Consider the following 11,956-nt stretch of genomic DNA (forward strand, 5'->3'; position numbering starts at 1 on the left):
CCGAGGGGGTGGAGGAATGAAAGTTACTCCCCAAGTGGGCAAGAGCATCTGTTCTCTTATCAAAATACATGTTTTAGACTTTTAGAAGTCAAAGTAGTAAGGAGCATCTTGCATTCATCAATTGATAGAGACAACAAAAGATTAGATATATACTAAGATCTAATGCTAAAATAAGACCATCTCTAAGTGCCGAGAGCTGAGCCTCGACACTAGTAGCTTTGAGTATATGTTTAAATGAACTTGTCAACCATGTTCCATCATGATCTCATATCAAAGAACCTGCACCTGCACCTGCAACTCCAAGATTTCCAAGCGAGGAACCATCAGTGTTAAGTTTAACATTTCCTTTATTAGGAGGTTTCCAACTAATAGGGAAAAAATTTTGAACACTTCTTCGAACAACAGGAAAAGTCAACGCAAAAAAATTCCACTGCTCCTTTAGTTGCTCTTTTAATAACTCTTTCGACCTGTTTGTTATTACCGAAAACAATAGAGTTTCGGAGCATCCATAATTCCCATAGCATAAAAATGAAAAAAAATACCAAGGAATTTTGGGGATATACTAAAAGGAAGTTAAAAGCTATCGTTAGAGTTGCTGTAACATTCCATTACCTGACCTAATCGTTGAGTTCGAGTTACAATGTTTCACAATCGTTTTTGAAGCAACTATGTCAAATCACATTTATTTACAAACCATTAAACATTCAAATATAACTAAAACAAGTGTATAAAATGATACATAATCATTTTCGGGTCTTCTACGAGCTTACGAAAGCTCTTTTGCTAACTTGAGGTCAAAATAGGACCAAATTGTAAAGATTCTAAATTTTTGGATTGACATCATGATGCCGAGGGTTCCTCATTGTGACACAACTCTCTGTTTAGGGCTCTTCGTGACCTTGAGCAACGATGTCACCACATGGACTTTGCTTTGTTTCTTATCGTGACGTCAGATGTTCGTTGTTGCGACATAACTCACTATTTTCATAAGAACCAACTTGGTTCAAGTTTGGATAACCTAAAATCATGTTTAAACACCTTCCATACTATCATATCAATCACCTACCAAATCATATAAGACAAATTGTGCAAAATTGGCACTTTCAGGTACTATCAAATTACCAACTTCTAATATCAACTAATTAATTTAGCTTATACCATTCATATTTCCAAAAACCAACCAAAACACATAACATTTCATAACCATTTGAGACATTAAACATTTACATAGGATTACAACTTTAGAAAACACATTCAACATGATTTTTAAACATTTACATAGGATCACAACTTGACAATCTAATCATTTGAGACATTAAACCAAAATACCCCTAGGTACATGCGAAATGACCAAAACGAACCATAATATACAAACTTTGTTGGGTCGAAAATAGTAGTCTAGATGCTGACTTCAAGTCCCAGGGCTTCGAGAATCACTTGCATTTGCACACGAAACAAATCGTACGTTGAGCAATAGGGCTCTATGGTACATTTAAAATTCAAAGCATATAACATAAGCACTAGAAAAACATTTCAATTCCATACATTTATATCTATGCACATATAATCATTAATCTTACATTTTTAGTTACTATACTTATCATCATCAAACTTTGTACTTATATGCATATAACCAAATGTTATTTCATCCCAATCCAATTACAACATTAAGCATTCAAATATAAATATTTTCCACATATAACTTATATTCTATGACACATAATTCACTTTTTAATGTCACATTACTCACTAGTTTCTGGAGTCTACTGACTTGTTCGAATCCTTTTCAGCCCCCAAGGCTCGATTTCATTTGATTTGTATACTCAGCTGTGTGATTTCAACATGTCTTTCGCATTTAAGTACAATTCATTCAAATAATAACAATTTATACACATTCGTATCATTCACAAAGTTACATTTTACAACCCCTATTAACCTGACTTAGGCTCGAATGGATACTTGGATCGTCCAACCAACATATCAAACTGAAAACGAAGTGCATTACCAGATAAATCGAAATAGGGTAAACTAGCATGTAAGTGCATACTAGCGCATACAACGCATCCTGGCGCACAAAGTGCATTACCAGATAAATCGAAATAGGGTAAACTGGCATGTAAGTGCATACTAGCGCATACAACGCATCCTGGCGCACAAAGTGCATATTTGGCACACAGAGTGCATCTTGGCGTATAAGCGCATAATCCTGTACATAAACCAATATTATAGCATGTCAACTATATCCAACTCAGCCCGACTAGTTAATAGGGTATCAATATTCTACTTCATTTACAAATTAGTACACATATCATTTATCAATCATACACACCATCAAAATTCAATTCATTAACATATCATATGTATATCATATCATTAAATACATATTCTCACTCAATTCCATAACATATTTCAGACAATTCATAACATATTTCAGACAATTCATGCTATTTTCTATTTTATTCATTTAGTCCTCTATTTCGACAATTCATATTCAAGCTCAATTCAATAATTCAATAAATCTCTAAATACTCACCTTGACACTCCCATACACAAATAACATGAAAATGTAATAAATTTAAATGACCTTAAATCATAAATGTACAAACTAGAATTTTTGGCTACTGGTAAACCACTTTCGTTTTTCCTTTCCCTCTCGATGGTTCCTTGCTGACTTTAGCTACGAACAGTCATAAAATATAACATATTATTAGATTCCATCCAATTCATAAACAATTATCAATTCATGTAAAATTTTTAATTTATTCAATTTAATCCCTAAAACCGGGACTCGCATAACTTTTAATCTAAAGCTTCAAATTAAAATCTGGTTTCACCAAAACTCATTAGGGGCCTTCTATTTTTTATTCTTACCAGAAGTTCATGACATATTTTCATTTTATTCAATTTGGTCGCTATGAAACGAAACTAGCAATTCAGCTTTATAAATTAGTAAATTTTGTAAATTAAGTTTAATTTTTAACAATTTCACACCAATTTTATTCAATTCTCAAGAATAGCAACTTTCAAAACTTTAACACTTTTACAAATTAGTACATTGGTTAGCTAATTCAAGCTTTCATGACCTCAAATTTATAAAAATTAAAGAAAAATAACTAGGGACTTACTTGAAATTAAAGACTGAATGTTAAAAACCAAGCTTCCCAAACCCTTCAATGGTGAACGGTGGTGAAAGATGAAGAAGAATAAGAAGTTTCATCTTTTCCCACTATCACATTATATGCATATTAGGTTTAATATTAATAAAACATAATTAATTAGCTTAATCATGTTTAATTAAGCTTTAATCCTTAATTAACTTAAAATAATGTCATATAACATCAAATCCCACAACATCCATTGTAGTTTGGTTTATCTTCAATTTTAATCCTTTAAATAATTGTTGTTGAAGTCCTCAAGCCTTAATCTAATTAAAAATCTATAGCGATTAAACATTTACAATTTAGTCCCCAAGCCATAATTACTCACAATTTTAGTTAAATTACTAATTCACATTTCAATTCATCTATACACTAACTTCATAATTATCCCTATTTAGTATTAATAGACTTGATTTACGAAAACAGGGTCTTGAAACTGTATTTTCTGACACCATTAAAAATCGGGTCGTTATAGTTGCCTAACAATTAGAAGCCACTAGGTAGTAAATGAAGATGTGTTCCAAGGTTTCCCAATCTCCATTACACGATGGGCATATGTCTATAGACCCAAGGCCTCATTTTAACAACATTGACCTCGTTGGAAATATATTCAAACCATATTTCCATATAAAAATACACAGCTTAGGAGGAACCTTTTCTCGCCATATGTTCTGCCTTAGTTTATCAATCGGGAAAGGTTAGTTTTGATGGATTTCACAGATAAAATCATATGCACTTTTAAGGGTAAATGTGCCTGTTTTTGAAAGACTCCAAGCGAGTCTATCGGCACCAATCCTATCCGAGACAAGTGTGCTAATGAAAATATCATTAATTTTTGGAGGAAGTTACAATGACAATTGAGGCTATCTTTAATTTTGCCAATGTTGTCAAGCTTGTTGAAAAGGCAATGAGTTTTTTTTTCTTTTGAGAGTGGACTTGAGATCAGCTTGCAAATTGGCGCTTCTTCGGACCAATTATCATTCTAAAAACTTACTGAATTTCCACCACCAATGATGCGTCGTTGAGAGCACCAAAAATATCCTATCCCTATAAAATAACGAAAAGAATAGCATAAGGGAAGTAGGGTCAAATCCTCAGGGACTGGATTTGCACAAATTCCTGTTCCTCGAGATCCTGGGCAGAGTCGTGCCCAAGAAAAACGATGTACCTAGAAAAAAATAAAAAAATAGAATTAAAAGTATGGATGAATTGAGATTGCATAAATTGAAATTGTAAAAATAAACATAGTTGAGAAAAGAGAGTCTTTGATGGAGAGATTCCAGCCTTCGGTTATCTTGATCATCCATGGTGTAACAACCCGGTTTTGACTCTAATCAGAATAGTGGTTTCGGGACCACACATCCGAGTCTAAAAAATATTTTAGTATTTTATTTGGTGTTTATTATGTGTGAATTTGCATGTGTGGAAGTTTCGTGAATTAATATTATGGTTTGAGTGCTTAATTAAAGAAAAAGGACTTGATCGCGTAAAAAAATAAAAAGGCTAGTTAATGTGTAAAGTGTTAAATTGCTAATGTCTTTTTAATATGGAGTCCTTAATAGGTTATTAGCCCACTATTAAGTAAGTGGGTGGTATTGGTCAAGAATGACCTTGTATTATAAGGTATATAAATTTATAAACAAAGGTTAAATAAGTAAACTAGTAATATGTTAATATATGTTAAATTATATCAAAATATAATTCATTATTCTTCATCTTCTTATGACCGAAACTAAAGAAAACAAAAAGAGAAAATCATAAGCTAGGTTCGGCCAATTTACAAGCTTAATTTAAGATCGAGGAACGAAGAAAACGGAATTGGATTGGGGGAAGTCAAAAGTAGTCGAGTAGTCGACTGTGTTCGTCGATATCCGAGGTAAGTCTAATAGCAATTTAAATGTTATTAAATTGGAATTTATATAAATATATCTATCATACATTTAGTAAGCTGGTACTAAAAGTATATAAATTGAATAAAACTTGATGATTTTTCTATGTGAAAGCCGAACATAGAAATTGATTTTAGGAGGTTAAAATTAATGGTATAAATTACATGTATATTAATTAAAGTATGCTTTAAGTTCAATGATATGAAACTAATAGTAGAATTTACATGGATATGTAGTTCGAATGTAAGATTTAATTTCATGAGTTGAATTTAAAGTTATGAATTATATATAAATAGTTGAATGTATGATACAAGTTCTTTGAGTTGAACTTAATATTATGGAATATATATTTATATACACATACGGTTCGAATATATATATTTTAAAGTTCTTGAGCTGAAATTAATGTACGAATTTTATATACATATGTGATTCAAATATAGGTTATAAAGTTCTTGAGCTGAATTTAATTTATGAATTTTACATACATATGTGTATGGTTCGAATATAGGTTACAAATTCTTTGAACTGAATTTTAATGTTGTAAATTATACGAAAGATCATCTTTGTATTTGAAATTTTCAGGCTTGATGCCGGTGAATTAATTCAGACTTTATGTCTAGGAGGCTTTGTGCCGGTGAAATGTATCAGGCTTTGTGCCTAGCAGGCTTTGTGCCTAGCAGGCTTTACGCCGGTGTTTTATACAAGGCTCTATGTTCTATGAATCTTATGTGAGCAATAGTAAAAGCAAATAAAGGTGTTAAGAAAGCTAAATTATTCAGGTATGTGTTAGCCATTTGCTTAATTAGTGTTAAGGTAGGTTGATTATTTTTAAATTGATAATAGTTTCAAATGAAATATAGAGTATGAGTTAACCATTTGAGTATAAACATATTTTGGCATAATGATTTATTGAATATTTGGCTTTGCTAAATATTTATGTGTATTTGGCCATATGGTTTGTTTATATGAAAATTTAATGTGATTTTATTTAAAGCGTTATATGATACAAAATATTAGGATCTTTGGTTTATTTTAACTTAATGATGGAATAAGTATTAATATAAAAAAAATATATGAATTTCTGCTTATGACTTACTAAGCTTTAATAGCTTATTATGTGTGTTTTTGTTTACCTCGGTTTTATAGATTTTGGAATCGTGTTACGAGCTCGGGGATCATCAGCAAGCCTATCACACTATCGACTGTTTCTTCGGTATTTTACTAAGTTAAATTTTGAGCTTATGGCATGTATAGTCTGGATAAAATAATTGATTTTGGAACTTGTATGTATATAGCCATGCGAAAAATGGCTTGTCTTTAATCATTCGTATTTGTTTTGGTTTTTGTCTTATGGGTTCTTGATTAAGTGTTTAATTTTATAATTTTGGCTATGGCTTATTTATATGTAATATACGGTAGCTATGTTTTGTTGATAATATGGTGAATGAGATGATATATATATATAATATGAGTGGAATGTATGGAATTGGTAATTAATTGAGTTGCATGTTTATAAATTTTGGAAGTGTAGGATAACTTGATTCGGGTTGTATTGATAATATGTTTGGGTGTATCTTGGTTATACAGGTTCGGTTTTTTTTTTTAAAAAGAAAATAAAAATGAGTTATCCATGATCATTTTGTTTAAGTTGAGTTTATGTGATTTTGAATGGATATTTGATGTGTATAATTTTTATATTTGAAATTGATTATATTGGAGCATGAATTGAGCTTGCAATCGAATGAATTATTAAGGTGATATTTAATTATGAGTTTTGACATGTTAGTTGAATTTTAATTATGCTATGTAATAATTAGGTATTTAGAAATATCGTAAATTCATGTGGTGCTTTTAAAATATGTTTGGTTTGAAAATATAAGTGATTATATGATTCGGCTTGATGTTCATATTTAAATTGATAAGTATGCGAATTGATGAATGTCAATAAAGTATAAATATGTTATAGGTAATGTGTTATAATGACCGAACATGTATTTCTTAGCCTGGTGATGATATTGAAATATGGTTATTTGGAAATGGCTCATTAGGAGTTCAGGCGTAAGCTTTGTTCTTTTATAATGATGTATATTTGTCTTTTAAATGAGTTTAAATAGGTTAGTCGAATAGAGTACATGGTAACTGGCAAGGTGTGAATATAAATTGATGTGAACAGCTGAACATAAAGAATTTAATTACTCAGGAATTTTTATTGAATCGATGTGATAATTCATAATTCTTACTTAAGATTTTAATGTACATTTTCTTGTATGGCTTTGTGACATGTTTGTTTAAATATAATATGATTATATGCAATTCGGAATTGTTTGAAAGTTGTATCTTATTTAGTAATGCATCGTAACCCTAATCCGACGACGGATAAGGGTTAGAGGTGTTACATTTTATTGGTATCAGAGTTACGGTTTAGTCGATTCTAGGACTAACGTAGCGTGTATGAGTCTAGCTATACATGCCATATTTTATACTAAGATAGTGTGATGACTTCTGATATCTAAAAATGTGTTTTCGTATAGTAATGGATCCTGATCGAGCCGTAGCTGATGATGTTGAGAGTATAGCGCCTGCTCCCGCTCAAGGGAAAGAGCCGGTAAATTCTCGACCGACCTCGAGTAAAGAGGAAGGAGAGGCTAAACAAGCCTTTTTCCAAATGATGAATGATTGGTTTACTCAATATGTCCGAACTAATCCGGTTGCACAATAACCTCCACCCCGACTAATCTATCTTCGATTCCTGTTATACCTCAAGTAAGTGATCCGATGAGATTACTTAAGCCTCCTGTTGATAAAATTCGAAAACACGGGGCCAAAGAGTTCAGAGCCACTGATAATGATGATGCTGAGCGAGCTGAATTCTGGCTCGATAATACTATTCGAGTGTTTGATGAGTTATCTTGCACCCCTGATGAGTGCTTGAAATGTGCCATATCTTTGCTACGGGACACTGCATATCACTGGTGGAATACACTAGTATCGGTGGTTCCAAAAGAACGAGTGACCTGGGAATTCTTTCAGACTGAGTTCCGTAAGAAATACATCAGTCAGAGATTCATTGATCAGAAACGTAAGGAATTTCTTGAATTGAAACAGGGTCGGATAACAGTGACAGAATATGAGCGAAAATTTGTGAGACTCAGTAGATATGCTCGAGAATGTATTTCGACTGAAGCTATTATGTGTAAAAGATTTGAAGATGGGCTGAATGAAGATATTAAACTGTTAGTTGGCATACTTGAGATAAAAGAGTTCGTAGTACTTGTTGAACGAGCTTGTAAAGCCGAGGAGCTCGGGAAAGAGAAGAGAAAAGCTGACTACGAAGCTCGAGATTCTCGTAAAAGATCATTTAGTAAATCGTTCCAGTCGGCTTCAGGGAAATTCAGAGAGGATCATAGCCGATCCAAAGCTACTGTAGGGTTTCCAAAACATGATCGAGATCGACCCCCTGTGAGTTCGCGAGCTACTTCAGTTGCTAGTGTGGGTAGTGTTCGACAAAATAGATCAGAGTGCAAGCATTGTGGTAAATGGCATCCAGGAGATTGCAGATTACATGATCGGTCTTGCTTTAAGTGTGGATCAAAGGATCATTTTGTTCGAGAGTGTCCGATGGTGGCTGAGCAAAATACTGTACGGAGTACCAGACTGAGTAATGTGTCAGTACGAGGTAGACCACCCAGGCATATGGGTAATGTTAGTGGTAGTCAGAGGGGACAAAGGACACGACAGTTCGATCTGAGGCTCGTGCACCTGCCAGAGCTTATGCTATCCGTGCTCGAGAGGAGGCTTCTTCTCCAGATGTTATTACTGGTACTTTCACTCTGTATGATACTAATGTTATTGCATTGATTGATCCTGGTTCGACTCATTCTTATATGTGTGAGACTTTAGTATTCAGTAAGACTCTACCTGTTGAGTCTACTGAGTTTGAAATTAAAGTATCAAACCCCCTGGGCCGGTGTGTTTTGGTTGATAAAGTGTGCAAGAATTGTCCGTTGATGATTCGAGATTTATGTTTTCCAGCTGATTTGATGTTGTTGCCATTCGACGAATTTGATATAATTTTGGGTATGGATTGGTTAACTCTGCATGATGCTATAGTAAATTGCAAACGAAAAACTATTGATCTATGATGTCAGAATGATGAGATTATTCGGATTGAATCTAATGATCTGAATGGTTTACCAGCAATAATATCCTCAATGTCGGCTCAGAAGTATGTGAGAAAAGGTTGTGAAGCTTACCTTGCATTTGTTCTTGATAGTAAAGTGACCGAAATGAAGATTGAATCCGTACCAGTAGTGTGTGAGTATTCAGACGTGTTTCCTGAAGAATTACCGGGTTTGCCACCTATTCGAGAGGTAGAGTTTGGTATTGAGTTAGTACCAGGGACAACTCCAATTTCGATAGCTCCGTACCGTATGGCACCGACCGAATTAAAAGAATTGAAAGTACAGTTGCAAGAGTTGACTGATAAAGGTTTCGCACGACCGAGTTTCTCTCCTTGGGGTGCACCAGTTCTATTTGTGAAAAAGAAAGACGGAACGATGAGAATGTGTATTGATTACTGGCAGCTCAACAAGGTGACTATAAAGAATAAATATCCGTTTCCACGTATTGATGATTTGTTCGATCAGCTAAAAGGGGCTTCAATGTTTTCGAAGATAGATTTGAGATCAGGTTATCATCAGTTGCGAGTTAAAGACTTTGATGTGCCAAATACAGCTTTCCGAACGAGGTACGGACATTATGAGTTCTTGGTTATGCCTTTTGGACTTACTAATGCACCTGCTATTTTTATGGATTTGATGAATCGAATCTTTAGACAGTATCTGGACCGGTTTGTGGTTGTATTTATAGATGATATTTTGATCTACTCTCGTGATGAAACCGAGCATGCCGAACATCTGAGACTTGTGTTACAAACTTTGCGAGATAAACAGTTGTATGCAAAGTTCAGTAAATGTAAGTTCTGGTTACGCGAAGTCAGTTTTCGGGGCCATGTTGTGTCAACATCGGGTATTCGGGTTGATCCGAGAAAAATTTCAGCTATACTTGATTGGAAACCTCCGAGAAATGTCTTTGAAGTTCGAAGCTTTCTGGGACTCGCTGGTTATTATAGACGGTTCGTGAAACGGTTCTCTAGGATTGCGACCCCGATGACAAAGCTACTACAAAAAGATGTTAAGTTCGAGTGGTCAGAAAAGTGTCAGAAAAGCTTTGATCAGTTGAAAGTTCTTTTGACCGAAGCTCCAGTCCTAGTTCAGCCCGAATCGGGTAAAGAGTTTGTTATCTATAGTGATGCATCTTTAAATGGTTTGGGATGTGTTTTGATGCAGGAAGGCAAAGTTGTAGCCTATGCCTCGAGACAGTTAAAGCCGCATGAAAAGAACTATCCGACGCATGATCTGGAATTGGCCGCTATTGTATTTGCGTTAAAAATATGGCGTCACTACCTGTTTGGCGAAAGATATCATGTTTATTCCGATCACAAAAGCCTGAAATATTTGATGACTCAAAAAGATCTGAATTTGAGACAGCGCCGATGGTTAGAATTGCTGAAAGATTACGAGCTTGTGATTGACTATCATCCGGGAAAGGCTAATGTTGTTGCTGATGCCCTAAGTCGAAAATCACTGTTTGCTTTGCGTGCATTGAACGCACATATGGCTATGTCTGATGATGGTGCGATAGTAGCTGAGTTGAAAACCAAACCGTTATTTCTTCAACAGATTTGTGAAGCTCAGAAAGTCGATGATGATTTAATTGCAAAACGAGCTCAGTGTGACTTAAATGTTGATTCGGAGTTTTTAGTTGATGCTGAGGATTGTTTGAGATTTAGAAACCGATTATGTGTTCCAAAAAATTTAGAGTTAATTCAGATGATTTTGAAGGAAGCTCATAATGGTCAATTTTCTGTTCATCCGGGTAGCACGAAAATGTATAACGATTTGAAACAACACTATTGGTGGCATGGTATGAAACGAGACATTTCTGACTTTATTTCGAAATGTTTGATATGTCAGCAAGTAAAAGCCGAGCATCAGGTACCTTCTGGGTTGCTCCAGCCGATCATGATACCTGAATGGAAATGGGATAGAGTTACGATGGATTTTGTATCCGGTTTACCGTTGACACCGAGCAAGAAAGATGCAATTTGGGTTGTTGTTGATAGATTGACAAAATCAGCTCACTTTGTTCCGGTTCGTATTGATTACTCACTTGATAAACTTGCTGAATTATATATATAGCAGATTGTGAGATTGCACGGAGTACTTATTTCTATTGTTTCGGACAGAGACCCGAGATTCACATCGCAATTTTGGAAGAAACTACAAGATGTTTAGGTACAAAACTACATTTTAACACAGCTTTTCACTCGCAAACAGATGGTCAATCTGAACGAATCATTCAGATACTTGAGGATATGTTGAGATGTTGCATTCTCGAGTTTGAAGGTACGTGGGAACGATACTTACCTTTGATTGAATTTGCTTATAATAATAGCTTTCAATCTAGTATCAAAATGGCACCTTACGAGGCTTTGTACGGTCGTAAATGTCGTACACCATTTTATTGGACCGAGCTTAGTGAAAATAAGATACAAGGGGTTGATTTGATTAAAGAGACTGAACAGAAAGTGAAAGTGATTCGGGATAGTCTAAAATCAGCATCGGACCGTCAGAAATCTTATGCGGATTTGAAAAGAAAGGATATAGAATTTTAGATCGGGGACAAAGTGTTTTTGAAAGTCTCACCGTGGAAGAAAATACTTAGATTCGGTCGTAAAGGCAAATTGAGTCCGAGATTCATTGGACCGTATGAGATTATAGAGCATGTCGGACTGGTTGCTTATAGATTGATGTTACCGCCTGAGTTAGAAAAGATTCACAATGT

Source organism: Gossypium hirsutum, chromosome D06, assembly GCF_007990345.1.
Source record: "Gossypium hirsutum isolate 1008001.06 chromosome D06, Gossypium_hirsutum_v2.1, whole genome shotgun sequence".
Lineage (NCBI taxonomy): Eukaryota > Viridiplantae > Streptophyta > Magnoliopsida > Malvales > Malvaceae > Gossypium > Gossypium hirsutum.